Source organism: Amblyomma mixtum, chromosome 7 (assembly GCF_055824585.1).
Source record: "Amblyomma mixtum isolate Tamu chromosome 7, ASM5582458v1, whole genome shotgun sequence".
Lineage (NCBI taxonomy): Eukaryota > Metazoa > Arthropoda > Arachnida > Ixodida > Ixodidae > Amblyomma > Amblyomma mixtum.
In genome coordinates, this window is record NC_143018.1 from 149,784,660 (window position 1) to 149,807,562 (window position 22,903).

The 22,903-nt window shown below is 49.9% G+C and overlaps 1 pseudogene; it reads right to left on the bottom strand.

The window, feature by feature from the left end:
• Positions 1-3,613: 3,613 nt before the first annotated feature.
• Positions 3,614-5,763, bottom strand: LOC149337840 (uncharacterized; annotated as a pseudogene).
• Positions 5,764-22,903: the final 17,140 nt, after the last annotated feature.

Genomic DNA, 22,903 nt, shown 5'->3' on the forward strand with positions numbered 1-22,903 from the left:
ATTTCAGCTGTCGGTGGCAAGCATTTTTCCATGTCAACATGTCAGATATTGAAAAGGGTGGGACTTAATATCCCCCTCTGAGGTACTCCGCGAGATATTGGATGCGGAGCTGTGTCACATTCACTTGTAGACATAAAAATCGATCTTTTGTGAAGATAGTCACGCAGCCAGTCAAACAATCGTCCACCAATGACAACTGATTGTAAGGATGAGTGAATTGCCTCATGTGTGACATTATCAAAGGCCACCTTGACGTCAAGAAACACATCAATAATCAGAGACCATTCTGCTTTGCTGCGTTTGACACAAATGGCAAGGGCAATAACGTTGTCAATGCTGCTGAGTCCTTTTCGGAAACAAGACATGGTCGGAGAGTAAATTCCCCTATTCGCCAGGTCCCAGGTTAGGCGGGAGTGTACCTCTCCATCAGTTTTCCGACGCAGCTTAGAAGCGCATTGGAATGGTAGGCATTTAAGTCAGTTGATTGTTTTCCAGGCTTGAGGATAGGTATGACAGGCGCACATTTCAAAGCAACCGGATTCCCAGTAGGTGTTATAAACTGCTAGCAGCTCCACCTTGGCCCTAGTTCTCACGTGAGAGAGGGTGGTGTAGCTTACACCGTCCGGTCCCGGACAGGATCTTTTATTGGTAGCTGCCAGAGCCGCATGAAGTTCATTCATAGTGAACGGTTCGTCAACGAGGGCAGTGTTAGGTGAAGGGATAAAGCTTTTGGAGAGGTAATGGCTCAGATATGGCTGTTAATTGAGCAGTGATCTTAAAACAGAAGGCCTCCGCTGCATTGAGACGAGAAATGCTCGCATCACAGCTACGCACTCAAAAGGATTTAATGATGCGGGCTGACTACTGAGGCTGCGTACAGTGCTCCAGACCTTAGAAGGAGGCTTTCTGGGATTAAGCTTTGCGCAAAAGGGTCGCCATTCCCGTCTTGCCAGCTTGTCCAAATGGCGCTGAACATATTTCTGTGCGCGCCTAGCAACGCTTATGTCTTCTCTATTATTCGTCCTGCGTGCTCGTCTCTGCTCTGCAATGAACTGCTCGAAGTCGCTCATATTCAGCATCTGCAGTTGAGCACAATTTTGGTAGAGTTATAACTTTAGTGCTGGGCCTTTGGCACGTGCTACAGCATCAATGAAGTCTGCATATTCTAGGTGTGCGAGCTCCAATTTATCGACTGTGTCATTGAAAACTTGAAAAAAGTTTTCAGAGATCATAGAAATGTCAAGGGCACTGGATCTTGCTCCTTGATAAAAAGTTGTCGGGCCGTTGTTGAGAAAAATTAAATTCTTAGGCTGTGCAAAATGAAATAATGCTGTCCTGTGGCTGTTGATCTGGTGCCTCCCCATGAAGGATGGTCTGCATCGAAGTCTCCCGTCATGATTTGAGGTGCAGGAGCACTGTACAATATGCTGAAGTCGATAAACGTTAAAGGTGACACGCGGGGGTACGTACCCGACGATCACAGTGAAGGACATTGACCAAATATTTAGGGGAATTCCCCAAGGTGGAGTAGATTTGTAATAAGGGAGTAATTACTCATTGACGTCCACCCGAGCGCAGCCATACGGCCACAAAGGAAAGCTATAGAGCTTTCACAGAAACTTCGTAGTTAAAGCAAAATTCGTCCTGGTCCGGGGTTCGAACCCGGGACCACCGCTACACCGGAGCAGTCGCTCTACCAATAGAGCTAACCGGGACGGCAAGGTTATGGTAGGGCGAGAGCGAATTGATCTATAACTCGAAGTGGGAACAGTGTTTGACCAAATATTTAGGGGAATCCCCCAAGGTGGAGTAGATTTGTAATAAGGGAGTAATTACTCATTGACGTCCACCCGAGCGCAGCCATACGGCCACAAAGGAAAGCTATACAGCTTTCACAGAAACTTCGTAGTTAAAGAAAAATTCGCCCTGGTCCCGGGTTCTAACCCGCAAGAAAGAAAGTGCCGCTTGAAAGAGGTAGGCGAACACAAAAAGTCTGCTTGCCCGGCAGACTACGAGCTCCGGTTCGCTGATTGAATTGCCTTCTAAGACCTTGAGGAGATGGACTGCAAACAATCACCAAAGAGTTACACAGACAGATCAGTACTGTGGGTTCAAAAATTAATATGCAGCAACTAAAGTGATGTTCAACAGTCTCGCAAGGGAACAGTTTGCAAATTGTAGCGAAGTAAGCAAGTAGTGACCGCAGATCCGGATCACGAGAGTGAAGTAACTACAAGAATAATAATGGGGTGGAGTGCATTTGGACGGTTCTCTTAGGTCATGACTGGCAGTTTATCAATATCCCTCCGGAGAAAAGTATACAACAGCTGTATCTTACCGGTACTCAGTTACGGAGCAGAAACTTGGAGGCTAACAAATAGGTTTCAGCTTAAGTTAAGGACAACGCAGTGACGTAAGAAAAGAAAAATGATGGGTCTAACGTTTAGAGACAGGAATAGGCCATTGTCTGTAAGGGTTCGAGCACGGGTTAATGACATCCTAGTGGAATCAAGAGGAAGAAGTGGGCTTGGGAGGGCATGCAATGCGAAGGCAAGATAACCGCTGGTCCGTAAGGGTAATGGAGTGAATCCCAAGAGAAGGCAAGCGTAGCAGGCAGCGGTATAAAGTTATCCGGGTGTAAGAGATTAAGCAGTTTGCGGGTATACGGTGGCCGCAACTGGCACAGGACCGAGTTAATTGGAGTAATATGAATATGGGAGAAGCCTTTTGCTTGCTGCGGGCATTGTCAGGCTGATGATGGTTCAGAGCTTGTGGTGTTTGTTCTTTTTACGTCTGTCGTCCTTTGCGCTGTTTTTTAGATAGATAGTGAAATTGAATTAGTGAACTAGTGAATTAGTTATATAGTGAACTGGAATTCCTGAGGACCTCACGGGGATGTCTTCAGGTGTGGGTTTCACCACCTTTCTTTATTTCCTCTAACGTTTTTCAATTCATACTCTGGTTCCATGAGCGCTGCAGGTTTCGTTTCTGCATAAAAAAGGAAAACGATGGCAAATAAACAGTTTCTGTTCGCGCTTTTTGTGTCGTATGATTTGGCTCGTGGTCCTCGGTAAAATGCAAAACGTGCTGCATGCATGTGGAAATTGAGTAGGCTCACCGATGTATACGTGGAAATAATATACGGGCACTCTCAGTCCCCTAGCAATGTCAGCAGAAGAAGCCGCAACATTTATCTTAACATTCAAGATAATAGTCGTAACAGCAGCAACTATTAGAGCGCAGCTCTTTGGCTTAACTCTCCGTACCTCTACCGTTTCCGCGTTTCGCGTGGTCGCCGTCGCCGTTGTACGCATACACCGTAAGGCCACCTTAGTTGCGCTTTAAGCGACGAAACCAATGGAGCGGAGCTTGGAATGCAGAAGGCAAAATGGGTAAATTGGTTTCTGAGGAAAGGAAATGGCGCAGTATCTGTCTGACACATCTCAGTGGACATCTGAACCAGAGGGAAGGCGCATAACTGCCATCTTGGAACAGTGAACATCTCAATCATGCTTTAAGCTACGTGGCGGCGGTGGTGGTGGTGGCGACAACTTTTTAATGAACTAAATGAGAGTGTGCAGGCCAAAAATGGCCCTTTACATACGTGGAGTCCTTAGTTCGGGACCCCGCTGGACGAGGCCGCTACTCGCGCCCGTTGGACTCGAGCCCCGAGCCTCGAGCCTCTCATGCCACTCGGGAAGGGGAAGGATTGGGGGAAAGGAAAAGATTCTTCTGACAGGCCCAAACCATGTGTAAGGCATCGAATACTTCCACACAGTGAGGGCAGCGCCCATCAATTTTGGAGTCGAAATGTTTCGCTATTGCAGGGCACAACAGAGTGTTGGTCTGCAAACGTCTCAGAGTTCGCTCATCGGCTTTACTCAGGCCCTTAGCAGGGACCGGGAAAAGCGGAGGGTGTTCACAATAATCGTCCAGAACTTCCCTGAACCGCAGAAGCGGTTGCACAATCTCTGAGCCGGAAAAGCCTGGATGAGGTGCCCGGTAGGTAAGCTCTCGGACAGCCACGTCCGCAGCCTCATTACGTCCAACGCCCTGATGGCCCGGAGCCCAAACTATGTGTTTGGGCGAAGGGTCCAATTCCCTGACGACGCGCTTTAATATACAGTAGGCTAAAGCTGAAACCTCGCCAGCCAGGTAGTGTTGACAAGCTCGACGCGAATCTGTCACGATTACCTTCGAATTCGAGTCCGAGACGGCAAGCGCAATGGCTACTTCCTCGGACTGCGCTGAATTTCGATCTCCAAAGGAGAGGCCGTTAACGCATTGGTCGTGGTGAACTACTGCGGCCGTCTAGAATCCAGTGGGCGACGGCCCTACCATGTCAACGTAGTTACACCCTGTTTGGATCCATTTTGGTGTTCGAGGGCCCGAGCGCGCGCCTCTCGTCTGCCTTCGTGTCTATGCGTGTCCATGCTGCGCGGGAATGGAGGGACCCAGAGCTTCTTACGCCATAGCTCCGGAATCGAACACGTCTCCTCTGGAGTGTACTCGTGTTGGAAGTGCAAGCGGTCTAGCAGGCGGCGCCCGGATGCCGTCTGCGAGAGTCGCGTATACTGATTTACGAGGTGGGCCTCCCATAACTCCTGGTAGGAGCTGATCACCCCCAGCGCCGACAACTTAGCATTGGAGGTGGCCATTGGGAGGCCCAGTGCTCGCTTTGTAGCCTAACGATGGCGTCGATTCTTATTTCTTGTTGTTTCGTGGTGCGAAGATAGGGAACGGAGTAGAGGATCCTGCTGGTCACGAAGGCATGGGGGAGGCGAAGCGCGTCCCTGCCTCGCAACCCGCCGCGCTTGTTAGAAACGCGATGGATCATGCGTCCGACCTGTTCGCCTACGCGCTTGAGTTTGGCAATAGTGGATTCCGGGCTGAGCCTGTTATGGATGAACAGGCCTAATATGCGGAGCTCCTCGAGTTCTCTGATAGGACTTCACCTCAGAGAGATTTGCAAACTAAGCACGAGTTTGCAAAATCGGAACTTCTGCACATCAGATCCAATCCTAAAGACAGCACGTCTTTAGGATTGGATCTGATGTGCAGAAGTTCCGATTTTGCGGAAGCACATTGGATGCCACAGCGGATAGCGTAGCTATCGATTATGGTTGCGGCCCCCTGAAGGCGGTCCTCAATTTCTCCAAGGCTGCCTTCGGTAGTCCAAATTGTTATGTCATCCGCGTAGAGCGCGTGATGAATGCGTTCCACCCGGGCCAAGTGGTGCGGAAGCTGCATCATGGCAATGTTGAAAAGAAGCGGCGACAAGACCCCCTTTTGGGGTGTACTCTCAGTACCCATTGTGTATGGTCTGTATTCGTCGTCCTCAATTTTGAGGAAGGCCTGACGCTTCGAGAGAAAGTCTCGTACATACGTGAATGCCTTGCGCCTACAATCGGTGGTACTGAAGTTAGCCAAGATGCTGCCATGACGAACGTTGTCAAAGGCCCCCTTAAGATCGAGGGCAAGGATGACCTTGTCGTTGTGGCGCATGGCAGTGGGTCGTATTATGTAGCGGTGTAACTGGAGGAGGTTCAGTAAATCTTCGGTTGGGCCTAGTTGGTACATGTTGTTGTGAAGGTGTAGGTTGTGCAACCACGGAACGAACCACAAAGAAAGGACACAGGGACACACACAAGCGCTTGTGTGGACACACACGCGTGTGTGTGTACCTGTGTCCTTTGTGGTCGTCCCGTGGTTGTGCAACCGACACCTTCACAACAACTGGAGGAGGACGTCCTGCGCAGACATATGCGGTCGGAGCCCGAACATAGTGTCTGCAAAGAGGCCCTTGGTCTCTATGTATGGAGAGAGGCGATCCCTAACCATCGTCTCCATAAGCTTGCCCACACAATAGGTTAGTGATATGGGCCTCAGGTAGTCGGTATTCACTGTCTTGCCTGGCTTAGGGATGAAAGTGACCAACGAGGTCTTCCATTCGGGTGGAAGTGGACGCCCGCCCCAAATCTGGTTACAATACACTAGCAGGTGGAGGTAGGCCGAATCTGGGAGGTTGGCCAACAGATTGACTATTATGCGATCCCGACCCAGAGCCGTACCTCGCCGCATTTTAGCTAAAGCCGCCTTAAGTTCGTGTAACTCAAAAGGGGCATCAATGTCGGGATTCGGCTTTCCCGCGTACTCGTACTCGGGCCCAACTGGGTCCTCTATGCGGCAGAGATATCTGTCGCACAGGGTATCCGCGAGTTGAGCAGTCGTACCTTGGTACCCGTGCAAAGCCCGCCGGAACTGTCTTTGCGTCTCCCCTCTCGTTTGAGCAGGGTCGATGAGACTGCGAATGAAGCGCCATGTTGCTCTCGAGCTCATCTGACGCGCTGCCGAATTACACTTCTCTGTCCAGTTTGAATCGGTGAGCTGGGCAGCATACGCCGCAGCCTGCTCTGTGAGGTCGACAATGCGAGCCTTAAGTTTGCGTTCAGCTTTTGCTTCTTCCACCGTTTGGTAAGACTCCGGCGCGCCTCCTACAAGTGCAGGAGGTGATTGTCCACTGCAGGGATCTCTTTGGTGACCTGAAGTGTCGTGACGTGTTGTCTTTGTGTTGTGTCTAAATGCTTTGCCCACTCCGCATATCCGCCGGAATAGAGCACGGGAGGTATCTCTTGGGTTCGAAACTTATGCCAATCAGTCAATTTAGCGTGGCCCCACTTTTTGCGAGCCCCTTCGCCAGAAGATAGCCAGGAGAAGGCAGCGATAGCTATCAAGAGTCTTTCCCAGGTGTTCGTAACGAGAGTCAGGTCAGGGCATGTGTGTCGCGTAACCGAGTTGCCGACACGTGTGAGACAACACGGATCCGCGAGGAGTGTAAAACGAAGTGTGGAGATGAGCTCCGCCAGCTTGCGTCCTCTGGCCTTCTCAAAGTGGTAGCCCCAATGTAGGCTGGGAGCATTGAAGTGCCCAACGATCACTAGAGGTTCCTTGTCAGCCGATTTGAGTGCGCAGTAGATTTCGTTGAAGGTCACGCACGGCTTGTATATGCGGGGGGCAGTAAATATTAAGGACATGTATTGACGGGTCACGGCGCTTAAGCGGCAAGACCTTGACCATACTGTATTCCTGTTCAGTCTCCAGATCGAGGTCTATTGGGACTGCGGTGTACGCCTTGTTCACCAGATGGATGATTGCTAGTTATTTTCTGAACAAATTAAAAGTAAAACTAGATGCAGTGCTTTCCCTGGAAGACAAAAACTACAAAATATAAGATCCTGAAGCCATGGATAACTCCGCTTCATATCAGAATTTTGAAACGGAAAAGTAAGGTTTTGAAGCGTTTTATGCTGACTTAGCTTCCGCTGATTTAGCTTCGTTCCCAACATGCCGCAATAATGCAACAAATGATCGAGCTCAGTAGAGCAAGCTCACCAACAGCGCTTACTTAGTAATAACATGCAAAATACCCGACCGCTATGAAGAGCTCTGAATGAAGCCTTCGTTCACAAAAAAACTTATCCAAATATTAAGTGAACTATTCGTTGAAAATGAAATATTATCTGAGGGCTCTCTTGCAGAAAAAAAAAAATTTCTTCACTGCCATTACAGCTAGTGGAAATGCAAGTGCTGCGGCTAATATAATGAGCAATATACCTTATGAATCACTTTTGTTTTTGTTTTTTTTCAAAGGGATTCCGGTGAGGATTCTGCAGTAGTAATGATTTTGAAATCGACACGCTCTGCTGATTATGATGAGCCGCAAGTGAAGACGCTCAAGATTGCTGCAAACATAATAGCCCCGTATCAAGCTTTAATTTTTAATCTATCTTTTTCATCTGCTGTTTTTTAACATAAAATGAAGAATGCCTAAGTGACATTTATCTTTAAAGGAGGTGATAAAACCGTGTCAGCTAACTCCCGTCCAGTTATTGTACTTCCGGTTTTCTAAGATATACGAAAAGACAATAGCAGAAAGAATCGACAACTTTTTTACTAAATGCAACTGGCTAACTGATGCACTGTTCGGGTTTCAAATGCGACGCTTTACTGAATCGGCTCTTCTATCACAAAAAGAACTAATGTTGCAAAATTTTGAACGCAAATAACTAGCTCTCGGCATCTTTGTTCATTTCAGCAAGTCATTTGATTTCTTAACCATGATGTTTTGCTTTCGAAATTAGAAAAATATGGTGATCGAGGTGTTTGTCTCAATCTTCTACGTTCTCACGTCCCTCATAGAAAACAGGTTGCCTTCTGTGATGGCCTTGGATGAAGTTTTCATGCCATAAATTGTGGTGTGCCCCAGGGTCACACCACAATTTATGGCATGAGAAATGGTCGCTTCCATGCACTAGAACAAATTACGCTATCTGATGTTCTTAACAGGTAGGAATCTAGGTGACTTAGCGTGTGTAACATCCTGAGAAATGATTTCAAACTGTACTTTGTAAACAAAACTTTATAGCCTCCACATACTGCACTATGTGTGCGCATCCTTTTGCTGTGACACTTACAGTATACTTTGTTTGCCCCTAATGTATGTTGTAAGTATTTTGTTCATAATTTCTCCCGTTTAAATTACTCTGTACGATGAACTTTCCTGATTTTTCTTGCTCACAATTGCCCACTAGTGTGCTCCTGTACGATCTGCCTCCGCTGCATGCACGTCTTTGTTTCTTCCCCGTGGCGTTTTTAACATTTTCAAGTTATTTTTTAGATTTTGGGCTGTGGCTTCCAGTGAATATTTGCGCACATCTGGAAATAAAGTGGTCCGGTCTCTCTATGAACCTACAAACAGCAAACAGCTAAACACGACCAGAACACCAGGGAAAGGCACCACTGAACCACGCCTTCCTGACTCTTCACGGGGCAGGCACACGCTCTTTGCTGAGGTAACACTGAGTCTAATGCCCGGCAGCTTCGTAACACAGCTCACTGTCCGAACGGATGAGCGCCGAAACAGTACTCGTGTAACGCTGCCATCATTATTTCCCTGCTTCCTGGAGTGCCTGGCTTCACTCGGGCCTAAGCGGAGCAAACGCCCTCTTTCACTGGCCTTGAACATAGTTATTTCTCCACTTGCCGGGAGATGTCCTCCTAGAAAGCGCTGTGTATCCCTTAGGGTGACGGACGATATGAAAAGAGAGCGCACAGCTTACATTTGCCAGTCAAGGAAACAAACTGTACAACTAACGCATTTCAATGTTCATTTTGTTCCCACTAGGGCCACGTTCAACAGCATCTTACTGGGTTATTGAGCTCTTGAATAAGAGACTAGGTTTGGAGCTGTGCTGCTCGATATGGAATGGTTTCTGGGGTTGACATTTTTCTTTCGATTTTCTACTGTTAGTCCTTGTTTTTGAAATTTGTTATGCGATTCATTTTGGCCTTACGCAATCACTATGCATTCCCTTTGCAATAAATAAATCAGTCAAAGTTGCTGATTGGGCGAGTCGGTGGGACATGATTCGAAATGACGACCGCGAAAACAGACGCAGACAACTGAAGAAACAGAGACCACAGGACCGGCGCTGACTAACAACAGTTTATTTTCGAGGAAAGCCCAGCACAATGTATGCCAAAAACCACGTGACAGTCAGGGGGCCAAAGATTACAACCTAATGCACAGTCATCAAAAGGCTTTAGGTTGTAATCTTTGGCCCCCTGACTGTCACGTGGTTTTTGGCATATATTGTCCTGCGCTTTCCTCGAAAATTAACAGTTGCGAGTCAGCGCCCGTCCTGTCGTCTGTGTTTCTTCACTTGTCTGCGTATGTTTTCATGCTGGTCATTTCGGAAATTAAATCAGCCATAGCTGTTGCTGATAACGAGCGATGAAGGAACCCGATGAGCGCCTCTGGCACAACATTTCTGCTAGTCATACACCACACGCTCTGTTTGGAGATAGGCATCGATCACGACATTTCTAGAGAAAGATGGACTTCGCATAACTGCGCTGCGCCCTTGCAGACATGCCCGTATGGTGCTGTCCCATGCCGGATACTCGCCTTATACCAGGTAGCGAGCAAGGGCGCGTGTCTCAAGTCCTTGATCTTCTGCACGAGGCCCATGACGCCGAGCGCAGTCAAGCTGACGTTGCCCGGGAGGGCCCTCACGGCGCCTATGAAATTCGTGGACGCATTGCCAGGGTCCTGGCCCTCCGCCAGCTGTGCAGCCAGCGCTCGCGGCGAGTGGCTGAGGCCGAACCGCGTGTGGCTGTCCGCCTGGTGCAGCGTGGCGACCTGCGCAAAACACAGGGATGTCAACCATCTACGGACGCCAATACGTAAAAAAAAAAAGAAACGGGTGGTGCTCGAGATTCCCGTCCTAAACGGCGTCCTTAATGTTACATTGAGGAGAACTAATTTTAGATTTGAATAAAAACTCATTCTTTTACTCTTCAGGCTGGAGGGACGTCGCGTGCGAAGTTCGGAGGTGAAAGATAAAAAACGTAGCGCAAAGAAACAAGGAGACAGAAAGACAGACAACACACGGCGCTAACTTCCAACACTGGTTTATTTCAGAAAGGAAAGGTGGTTTTTATATCGACATCAAGGCCATCACGCCGTCAAACCATGCGCTAGCAAAGCGTATGAAAGAATATATTTTTCTTTCTTATCATGCCTAGGTGAACTGGGGTCACTGTGCGGGAGAGCCCCCACCCGGACGCCGGGCATGCTCCCACAGGAGGAGGCGTTGACGGCCGCGCTCTCGGGTGCCTTCCGCGGTGCCGACAGTCCGCCGCCCATCCTCGCCTCACCCCCTTGCTCGCCTTCGCCCGAACTCTGCTCGCATTCCACGCATCTGCTTTATTTGGTTGTTGTTGCATGCCCGTACATTCCACATCGCCTGCACACTTTTAGTGGTGCCTTAATCTATATTGCTATCCATGTAATTATTCTTGTGTGCACCCTTGAGCTAACTGTATGTGCCCCTTATCTTTGACTTGTTGAATTTAGTGACTACACTTTCATATAGCCGTGTAGCACTGTTGTAACATTTCCTTCCGATATTTCCGCGAATATTTGTAGTGTTTGTTTATTCATTCTCTACGAGGACATCATTCTGTAAACAGAACGAAGACACTCCTCTCTAGAACGCGGCGGGGGGGTGAAGAAACCTTGCCTTCCAAGTACTCAATGAGGCATTTTAGGTCGGGGTCCGAGCGTTGCTGTTGTGCAAAAGAGCTGGAGCTGAAGGGTCCCAGGAAGGCGTCCTCATCGTCGTCCGGCGGCGACGCATCTACAGGGGCTCGTGACAGCCAGTCGGCGTCGGAGTGCTTGCGTCCGGACTTGTAAAACGACGGTGACGTCAAACTCCTGGAGGCGCAGGCTCCATCGAGCGAGGCGGCCGGAGGGGTCCTTCAAACTGGCAAGCCAGCACAGCGCGTGGTGATCGCTGACCACCTTGAATGGGCGTCCGTACAGGTAGGGGCGGAATTTTGACGTAGCTCAGATGATGGCAAGGCACTCCCTCTCGGTTGTCGAATAATTAGCCTCGGCTTTGGAGAGGGAACGGCTAGCGTATGCGATGACTTTCTCCACTCCGTCGGTTTTCTGAACGAGGACAGCACCGAGGCCCACACTACTTGCGTCGGTATCAATTTCAGTCTCGGCGTTTGCATCGAAGTGCGCGAGGATCGGTGCGGAGTGTAAACGATGCTGAAGTTCCTTGAAGGCTTCCACTTGCCTGGCCCTTTCCGGAAGTCAACATCTGATAAAAAATTACGAGGAACTTTAGCGGCTAAAGTGCTGAAAGGCGAAAGCCTGAGTGCTACATTCTGCTACGCGATTGTTCACTTCCCATTTTGTGGGTGCATTAATTAACTGGCAATTGATGACGCTTAAGCTTCGCCTTTAGGAGTGGAACGCGAAAGCGTGTTGTAGCGCTGCCGCGGAGTCCATTGAACGCCACCACCCGTTCGGCGCGATGCCTTGCCCTTTGAACGCAACGCTTTTTAAGGAAAGGAAATGGCGCAGTAAAATCTCTGTCGTCTCGGTGGACACCTGAGCCGCGCTGTACAGGAAGGGAGGAAGTCGAGTGAAAGAAGAAAGAGGCGCCGTAATGAAGAAAATGAAAATTGTATTTGAGGAAAGGAAATTACGCATTAACTGTCTCGCATATCAAAGTAGACACTAGTCGAAAATTGTATTTGACGAAAGAAAGTTGCGCAGTAACTGTCTCACTTGTTTCGGTGGACACCCGTCAAAATTCGCGCGTGGTGACATCACGACAAATTAGACCAATCTGAAACGCGGACAAATACGCCTTGCTCGTCAGTAAATTGGTTTTTGAGGAAAGGAAATGTATCTGTCTCGCATATCTCGGTGCACACCTGAACCTCGCCGTAACGGGAAGGGAGGAAGATGGGAGTGAACGAAGACACCGTATTCACTAGACGCACCTTTGTTCATTCCAAACCATCGAGCTGGCATGGCAGAGTGGTAGCGTGGTAGGGGTTCGATTCCCAAGCTCGGCCAATTTCTTACTCGGTTTTATTTATTTATCTTCTCTGACTAGAAGGGTGAATTGGACTAATTGGTTAAGTAAGCAATTAACTAAACTCAAACTTACTTGGAGCATCACTATACGATCCCTTTAATTGGTTACATGGTTAGTAGCCAAAGTACAATTGGCCCCGTTTGAAATTCGCGCACTGTGACGTTACGACCGTTTCGACCAACTGAAAAGCGTGACATTTCTGTCGACAGCTCCTGCTTACAACGATGAGGCATTAAAGGCTTCCGCCTTAAAAGTGGTTAATTATAGCGACTGGCTACCTGACCCGCTATGCCGAAGCAAAAGCAGTACCGAACGGAACAGCAGCAGAAGTCGCCAAATTTTTCGTCGAGTGCATTCTTCTGCGAAACGGCGTCCCCGATGTGCTCATCACGGTGTTACGTCTCGCCTTCGTCGTGGGGAAGACAACGACATGGCAGCAGCGAAACGCCGACAAACCCCGAGACGCGCGTTGGGTGAGCGCCTGGATTGCCACGGAAGCCGCGTCCGTCTGCCCGGTTGAGCGAGCGTTTCCCGTACACCGAGTGTGAACGCGCGTTCGAAATGCGCGCGAACGCCGCTCATGGACATTCCGGCGTCTGCGCTACGTGGATGGCATCGTTCCCCTCTCCCAGCGCGTGACGACGGCGTGATCTCTCGGGAGTGAGTGAGTGCGTCTGTGTCTGTGATTGGTGCCAGTGAAACCCGGCCCCCATCTAGGGACCCTAGGGAAGAGAACTCTTAAAAAGTCGGCAGCGGCACGGCCGAAGAGCTTTTTGTCATCATGGTCTTGTGTTGAGCTGTCGTGATGCAGCGTTCCTGCAGCTCACTTGTAAATATTCCTGTATAAATTCCTCTTCATTGTCTTTTTCCAGCAGCCTCGTCTCAGACGTCCCTCATTCTCTCTCCGGCACACGTCCATGCTACCTCGTCCGTAACAAACTGGTTGGCAGCGGTGGGGTGCGAAACATCGGACGCCAGCGGAGAGTTGCGGACGGTGGGACGCGAAACATCGGACGCCAGCGGAGAGTTGCGGACAACGGGACGCTGAGCAGCAGAACGGCGAGTCGGGGGCAGTGCAACAGCCCTGTGTGATGACTGGTTGCCTGCAGCGGAACGACTGCGCTGGATTCTTGGCTGCGAGGCTGATGGAGACAACGGACGCCAGCGGAGAGATCTGTTCAACGGGACGCTGAGCAGCAGAACGGCGAGTCGGGGGCAGTGCAACAGCCCTTTGTGATGACTGGTTGCCTGCAGCGGAACGACTGCGCTGGATTCTTGGCTGCGAGGTTTGGTGAGTGCGGGACTTTCTTCTGCTGAGTTTTGCCAGGCTTTTGTTAGTGTCGGGAACAGAGCTGGTAATTGGGTTGTCGTTGCTGCTGGGTTAGTTGCAGCAAGACAATAGCGGGCAGTAGAGAAGCAGCACTCGGAGCAGCCATGGATTTGAAGACGCTGCGCAAACCAAAGTTACTGGAGCTTGCGAAAGAGTTGGGTCTGGAGGTATCAGACAAACTCAGAAAACCAGAACTGCTGAAGGCTATTCTTGCGTTGGAGGCTGAAGATGACGAGCTTGCGGAATGCCTTGAGACCATTGAGGAGAGGGAATTGGCAAAAAGAGAACAAGAGGAACTTGAACGTAAAGAAAAACAAGAGAAAGAGGAACGCGAACAGGAACGCGAAAGAGAGCTGCGCGAACAGGAACGCGAAAGAGAGCTGCGCGAACAGGAACGCGAAAGAGAGCTGCGCGAACAGGAACGCGAAAGAGAGCAGCGGCAACAGGAATACGAGAGAGAGATGCGGGAACTCACACGTGAACTTAACGCGATTAGAAGTATGAGAACGCGATCTCGCTTAAGAGTTTTCAGAAAAGGGGAAAATTTCAGATCTTTTCTGGAAAATTTTGAGAGAATTTGCATGGAGGAGCAGCTAGATCAGGATTATTGGCCAATTGTGTTGATGGGATTCCTCCCATGTGAACCTTGTAATGTCTGGGCGAGGTTGTCTGACGAGGATGCCCACAACTATGCAATAACCAAAAGTGCGCTCCTCCGATACTTTCGTATTCCCGCGGAGGCAGATTTGGAAGGCCACATTGACGGTGGTAAGTTACGCCGCAGTAGTGTCAGGGACAGAGTTAGAAGCTCTGCTCAGTCGCCGGATGACACGAGTGCTGTTCAGAAGTGGCGGCATAGGACAGGTTTGGTCCAGGAAAGAAAGGCCACTTCGGCAGCGAGGACCGATGAGTTCGGTCGAAAAGCTAGCGAAGAGTGCAGATCCGCCAGCCATGAGGGCTCGGGCGATAATGTAGGCACTAAGGCTAGCAACGAGGAAGAGTGCAGATCCGCCAGCCATGAGGGCTCGGGCGATAATGTAGGCACTGCTAAAAATAAGGAAAGGGGCAATGCGTTGGTTTTGAGCCCAGAGAAGCATGCACTTTCCGGGACGGAGGCGGATTCCTGCGGTCGGGAGGATAATACCCAGGAGAAAGACGCCGAAGGTCTCCGTGACCAGGGAAAAGTAGTCCTTGGGTTATTTGACGAAAGTCATGATGAAAGTTCTGTGAAGGCCGAGTTTAATGGGAATCAAGAGCAAACTGTGAGTTGCAGGATTCCCACCGAAAACAAAGCCGAGCGATCTGCTTCGTTAGTGAGCACAGACAACGCTAATAAGGGAGAAGCGACCGTCTCTAGCCCTGAGGCAAAACCTGCTTTGACAAGCGAGGTTGATGCTTCTGCTCAGGAAGAGACTAGTGAGCTTGCGGGCCAGAGCAGTCAAGGAGTCAAGGGAGACCCTCCTTCGATGCGGCTGGCGAACCTTAGTAGCCAAGTATTGGACACAGCGCTTTGCTGTAAGGAGAGCGGCTGCGAGTCACCCGAGTGCACCGCTGAAACCCAAGGGCAGATCGCAACGTTAGCCATCGAGTGTGGTTTAGATCAAGTTGCAGGCCAGGGAGTTAGGGTCGCAGGGTCGATTAGCAAGCCTCACGAGAGCAAGTTATGCTCAGCAGGAGATAAAGTGCTGTCGGAACAGCTGGCTACTGCGACCTGCGGTGACTCACCGAAAGCACGAGCCGATAATTCGAACTTAAGGGTGAAATACGGCTCGGTGCTGCGTCAGAGAGAAGATGCGGAGGTTGAGGGTACCGCGAGAAAGGGAGGCGCGCAGGGCCGTTCTGCGAAGGCAGTTTTAGGAAGGCGACCACGCGCAAGGAGAGCCAAGACGAGGGGTGCTCTCGAGAGAACGGACTAAGTACGGGCCGAGGACATTGTAAAGTTAAAGGCCCGCCAGCAGCGTAATCGTCCGAGGCTATCATCACGGCACTCCATATGCGTCAGGCACCGCGCTAAGGCCAGACTAGCTCGGCGTTTACAGACAGCGCGAAAGCCACCTGACCCATTGTGGGGACGCTACGGTAGCAGGACGCGTAAAACTCGCAGCGGGCCGCAGAGGACGCCCAGCTACCGCATGGAAGAACGCCACAGAACGCGTTCCAGTCGAAGGACACGGTTGAATCGAGAAAGGAGTCCTCGTAGGCGTTTCTTTCATACGCGACCGTCATCCCCTCGCATTCAAATGTTCAGACGCTACTCAGGTGTTGGAGACACGCGGCCGGGGTGCGCAACAAATCAGTGTCGCGTGGCGTCTCAGGCTCGCAGGTGTCGAAGCGCAGTTAAGCCCTTCGAATTTTGTGAATTGTCGGCTGCTAAAGCCACTGTTGGTGTGCGACCGCGCAGGGCGCGGTTGAAGAATAGGCGACCCCTTTGAGCCGCGGCGCGGCTCGTTAGCAGCGGATTCCGAGGATGTCTCTGCTGTTTTAAACCATTCCTGCAGAAAAAGCGTTTTGCAGAAAAAAAAGTGAAAAAAAGAAGTTTTGAGCAGGAATAGGTTTCGGACGCGTTTGTTACGTTGGAAGCGTTCCTTTTGGACAAAGATTGTTTCGAAAATGCACTAGTGGTGCCCATGTGTAGCAGCGTCCGTTAAAACGCGAAGTGCTAGCCAGACGGGCCATTTAGGCCACTAGCATAAGCGCCTGGAATCTCTTGATTTTTTTGGAATTTGGGAAATTAAGGTGACTTTGGCTCCGATGTTGAGCGAATCTTTGCGGGGATATGCAAGGTGACGGCAGTATGCTGCTATGCAGAATGAAATAATGTTGTGGTCATTACTAATCGGAATACATCACAAAAAGGGGAGTCTCAAAGGTAATGCCGATAGCTTAAATTGGGGTCCCTAGCGCAAGAGTCAGCATCATAGTTGCGGTTTGATGGTCTTTTTCTTCCTGATGTAGGATTTTGAACCGATTGGTTTTGTTTGTTTTAAATTGAGATGCGCTTTGTGGTTTAATGTGCCGATTTGTGGGCATTTTCTCAGTGCTGCGGAACTACTCCCAGGGATTGATTGGGTTTGTAAGAGGGAAAGAGCCTGGCATTACTAAGTGGGGATTGTGTCGTGCTTGCGGACTGAGCGGTTGGGTTTTCGGCGTGGTTCTGACGCTAGCGGAGCACGAGTCACTTTGCAGTGCCCTTTGGGAACCTGCACATGCGAAGGAAGACTTCGGGGTGCGCTGAGCTCCAGAACCGCCGAGAGACAACTGACTCCGGTTGAGACCAGCCTCAAGCGACATCCCTCCGGACAGCGGATGCTGTCCCCTGTCCATCGGGATCTCCTTCCCCCGGCGGGGCAGTCTGTTACGTCTCGCCTTCGTCGTGGGGAAGACAACGACATGGCAGCAGCGAAACGCCGACAAACCCCGAGACGCGCGTTGGGTGAGCGCCTGGATTGCCACGGAAGCCGCGTCCGTCTGCCCGGTTGAGCGAGCGTTTCCCGTACACCGAGTGTGAACGCGCGTTCGAAATGCGCGCGAACGCCGCTCATGGACATTCCGGCGTCTGCGCTACGTGGATGGCATCGTTCCCCTTTCCCAGCGCGTGACGACGGCGTGATCTCTCGGGAGTGAGTGAGTGCGTCTGTGTCTGTGATTGGTGCCAGTGAAACCCGGCCCCCATCTAGGGACCCTAGGGAAGAGAACTCTTAAAAAGTCGGCAGCGGCACGGCCGAAGAGCTTTTTGTCATCATGGTCTTGTGTTGAGCTGTCGTGATGCAGCGTTCCTGCAGCTCACTTGTAAATATTCCTGTATAAATTCCTCTTCATTGTCTTTTTCCAGCAGCCTCGTCTCAGACGTCCCTCATTCTCTCTCCGGCACACGTCCATGCTACCTCGTCCGTAACAACGGACAGAGGAACCGCATTCACGGCGGAACTGACGCAAGCCATCCAGCGTTACAGCCAAACCAGCCACCGGAGGACAACTGCATTCTATCCGCAGACCAACGGACTGACCGAGCGGCTTAACAAAACCATCGCCGATATGCTCGCCACGTATGTCGATGCCGAACACAAGACGTGGGATGTTATCCTGCCTTACATCGTCTTCGCATACAACACCGCAGTGCAGGAGACCACCCAGATGACGCCTTTTAGGCTCGTCCATGGCAGGGAAGCCACGACCGCGCTAGACGCAATGCTGCCCAATGTTACCGAAGAAGATAACGTCGACGTCGCCGCCTAACTTCAACGCGCAGAAGAAGCCCGAAGACTTGCCAGATTACGGATCAAAGACCAGCAACGCACCGACGCCAGACAATACATCCTACGAAGACGCAACGCGTAATACAAGCCAGGAGACCGAGTCTGGGTTTGGACTCCCATTCGCCGCCGCGGATTGAGTGAAAAATCTCTGTGCCGCTATTTCGGCCCGTACAAAGTTCTTCGTCGGCTAGGCGAACTGGACTATATGAAGTCGTCCCTGACGAAATTAGTGCATCTCAGCGACGCCGCGTACGACCAGAAGTTGTCCATGTCGTCCGCCTAAAGCCCTATTATGCGCGCTAGAGCACGTTGTGCTTACACCCTTGGTGTTTATTTTTACGCTACCCATTTTAGTTGTTTGTGGCCGCAATATGTACTAAGCTTCGGGTCGATGCTTCTTTGAGAGGGGAGTAATGCCGCGAATGTTTGTAGTGTTTGTCCGTTCTTCAAAGCTGCCGGCAAGCCGCTTTATGGCTTTGTTTGTGATGCAAGACGCGCCTAGATTTATCTAGATTGATGGCATCCAGGCGGAGCCGATTCTACGTTGTTGCAGGGTGTTCTAGTAATTTTCCAAGCTTTATCTCGAACGTTCGCTATCAGCCTCAAAAAGAGCACGGCCGACAGCGGCGGTCATTCTGTTCGACGACCGCCGAGCACGCTTGTTGCTACGCCGCCTCCGAGTGCTCAGTGCTGCGTCACTGCGCATGTGCTTGACTGATCAGAGCATTGAGTTCAGCAGTTTTTCATCGTATTTTTGTTCACATTAGAAAAAAATAAACTTCTCTTTCTACGCCGCCGCCGAGTGATTCGGTTCTTTGCGGGCGCAAGTCAGCCCAAATAAAGAGTTTCGTTTCGAAGCGATTCTAGCTCTTCTCCTGTTCACCGGACTGCAGTCAGCACTACGTGACAATATCAATACCCAGCTGTTTTACCTGTACATGCCAAAGTTTATGAGGTGCACCGAACGCACAGGGCGGCCGGCCAAATGAAATTAATGCGCCATAGGGATCCGTGGTGGGAATGAGGGTAACCGTAGAGGGGATCAACGCCTTAACCTACCCAAGGCGGAAGTTGAGACAGAACTGGCGTCCGCCGCAGGAGTGGCTGGCTTGTGTCGATGTGTATAGAGGGAAGGAAATTCAGATTTGAGTAGCTCCGCCATACGGCATTCCATCAAGGATGGCTGGAGCGGAATTCGACAAACTTGTAGAGTATGCTCGATGCTTTGGCTTTCAAGGCCAAGAATTGTTCAAGGGGGTGGACCAAGAGAGAAAGCGCAAAGAGGAGCTCATGGAGCTCAAGAGAGTTAGAGAAGGCACAAGAGGAATCTCAGCTTAGAATAGCAGAAATCGAAAAAGAGAAGGAAATTTTAATGCTCCGACGGGAGCTACAAGAGAGTCCGGGAACTCATTATGTAAGCACCCCGGAGGTGAGGGCAATGGATGTCAAACTTCAAGCATATAAATCATTAGTAAGACCAACTCTGGAATACGCAAGCATAATTCGGGATCCGAATCAGTAATATCTTGTAGAAAAGGTTGAACGTGTTCAAAGATTGGCAGTAAGGTTTATATTTTCGTCAGACCAAATAACGCAGTCCGTATCAGAACTTCTTTCACGAGCATTGTTACTAACATTGGCAAATCGCACAAAAATTGCTAGGCTAAAGATTTTTAATTAGCTTTATCACAGTACGTTCAATCTGGATTCCAGCTTGCACTTGAGGCCACCCGGAAGACAGTCTTCAAACTTGGGAAAAACGCACTTAGGCGCAAACGCACTTAGGCGCAAATAATTTCACAAGGACACAAAAAGATAATTTAACAAAACTTCTGTTTGGGCTAGATGGTGCATACCTTATAAATGACATGAAATTTAAGCGCACACGAAAAACGCACACAAGAGGAGGACACACACACACACGCGCACGCACGCACACGCACGCACGCACACGCACGCACGCACACGCACGCACGCACGCACGCACACGCACGCACACGCACGCGCGCGCGCGCACACACACACACACACAAACGCACACACACACACACACACGCACGCACGCACGCACGCACGCACGCACGCACGCACACACACACACACACACACACACACACGCACGCACGCACGCACGCACGCACGCACACCGTGTATCCTCCTCTTGTGTGAGTTTTTCGTGTGCGCTTAAATTTCATTTCATTTATAAACACAAAAAGAGGCCAGTACAGGCTTCTTCGTCGCATCGGTGACCTCGATGGCACGACAGCATCTCAGCGACAACGCAGATGCCCGGAAGTCGTACATGTCGTACGCCTTATGAACGCTAAACGATTCGAAGTTCGCATTCTCCGTGTTTATTTTCATTTTTGAAGCCGCGTATCATTGTAGTGTCCGTTCGTTCGCGCTCGAGCACGCAGGAAAGGGGTGCTATCATTATTTTTCGTGACGCGACAAGCGACTGGACTAATTTCGATTGATTACAGCCGTGAAGAGCTGCATCTACGTTTTTCCAGATTACTGTATATGATTGTGACCTGTTATCTCGAAGTTTTCTTGCCGGCTTTAAGTTGAGCGGTGCCGCGAGCGGTGGGCATTCGTAGTTCGACCTCTGACAAGCACGTTTGTTGCTTACGCCGCTGCCGTGCTGTTCAGTTCTGTTGCGCGCGCAAGGCAGCCCAAATAAAGAGCTTCGTTTGCAAGCCTTGTTGATGTCTTCCTGACCGCTGGAACGCCGTCTCTACAGCGTGACAATATTCTATGCTCTGCCCTTATCACTGAATTTCAAGACTGCAGTTGCTTCCTCACTAAACTTGAAACCTAATCTATCTCCCTCTCTAGCGCAGCTGTCTGCAAACTCTGCAGATCTCCCTTGCTGTCAGCCAATAGCACCCACATCATCAGCGCACATTAGAGCCGGTAACGGGGGTTCAATCCATTCGCATTGCTTGCAAACTGCTTGTCAATCACAACGCCAGCGCCATCTCTCGGGCACTGACAGATGGAGCCCGCCTCCGCGGAACCATTTCGCTAACTGAAGCCTATCTTAATGTTACTAGTGGCGAAGAGGCTGATGACACCTCCCTGAGAGAGGGAGACTTTAATGGATAATAGAGAGGTCTGCCTGGTTATAGGCCTGGCATGCTACTCCAGATGAGGATGAAAGAAGATGGTGAAAGAGAGAGAGAGAAAGAGAGAAAAAAAAAAGGTGACATCAAACATACTCACACTCACGCACTTCAGGGAGGTGTCCACTGACACCTCCCTGAAGCGTTATGTGTGCTGCATTGGCAAAGCCCTCAGCAAGCGCTTTTAGCCTTTTATTGGTCCTCTCAGAAAAAAAATAATAAGTGGAAAGAGAGAGGGATCCAGAATGACCAACGGTTTGCCGGGCTGAACGCCAATTGAAGATAAATGGAAAGGAGCTAAATGCTCAACAGAGAAAAAAAAAAGTTAAAGGAAAAGAACAGCAGCAAAAGCAACAACAAAGCTCAGACACGACGAAACAAAAGCACAGAACAATGAAAGTCACAGTCACAGGCAGGCAATCAAAGCACAGAGTGCAGTTCACGACGAAAAAAGAAATGAGAAAATAAGTCATAGTACTGTCAATGTCTCGGTAACAATCACAGACAGTCAACGCACAGAGTGCAGGCCACTACGAAAATCAAACAAGTAGATATAATAATATGAAAACAGGACAAAACCAAAGTCGCAACGCAGTCAAGGTCACCATCACATGGTCAAAGCAGAGTATGCAGGCCATGACGAGATAAACCCATGCCCAACAAATGAGCAAACCTCTAGAATGCCGGATATAGGTTTTTTTTCTCTTTGAAGATGTTCATTAAAACTTCTATCTGGACGAGCTACTGCACATCGATCTTGTGAAGAGAGATTACGATCACGTGTCTGTGGGTCGCCTTCAGCGTGGTCTGTGTCTGTTTGCGCTAAAACTTTTTAGTGTTCGAAACTGTTATCAACTGTCCATGTTCATATCGTCAAAAATAAACACGGAGTTACAAAGCTTCAGCACAAAGTTTCTGTTAAGAAGGCGTCCGTTAAACCCAAGTACAACCATTACGGTTCCATGCCCTGCGCTTCATATGGGCAGCGAAGTTTAACTAACGGCTTTCGCTGCTGTCGCCTCAGTGCTTATTTCCTCTCTGTGTCCTCGGAGCGACAGGATTAGAGAATGCGCCAGAGAGAAAAAGACTCTGCTTCGTTTGGCCTGCGCGTGCTGCGCTAAATGGCCCGAACCGCCCTACTGCTACAGATCATGAAAATGCTGCGCGGTCTGAGGAGCGCTCAAAAACTGGTCTCCTATTGAGAAAAAGAGGCCTCCTCGGCCGACGCAGGAGCGACCCGTCTTCACGAATGCGCCGTGACCGTGATCTGTCACCAGCTGAGTATGCGCATGCGCAGTGTCAGCTGACGTATGTGGTCGCACTTACATAGGCCAGACAGGCCACTGCATTAATGTTAGGCTTATGGAGCATCACTGCAGAAAAAAAAGACATGAACCTGGCAAGTCATTGCAGTGTATGTGGTACCCAAAAGAAACCGGTCTAAATTTTTTGATCCATAACTACAGCGCAAACGACAGGGCAGAGATGAAGAAGGGACACCACACAGCGCTGTGTGGTGTTCCTTCTTCATCTCTGTCCTGTCGTTTGCGCTGTAGTTATGGATCATCGAAAACACCAACTCGCCCAACAAATGCTTTTTTGGTCGATAAAGCTTCTGTGGTACCATGTTTTGCCACTAGGAGCGCATAGAACGAATATTCCAGAGTCAGTAAGCCGAGTGCCGTCGTTGAAGGAGGTCAGGCTACTTTAGGCAGAGTTTTAGAGTGACGA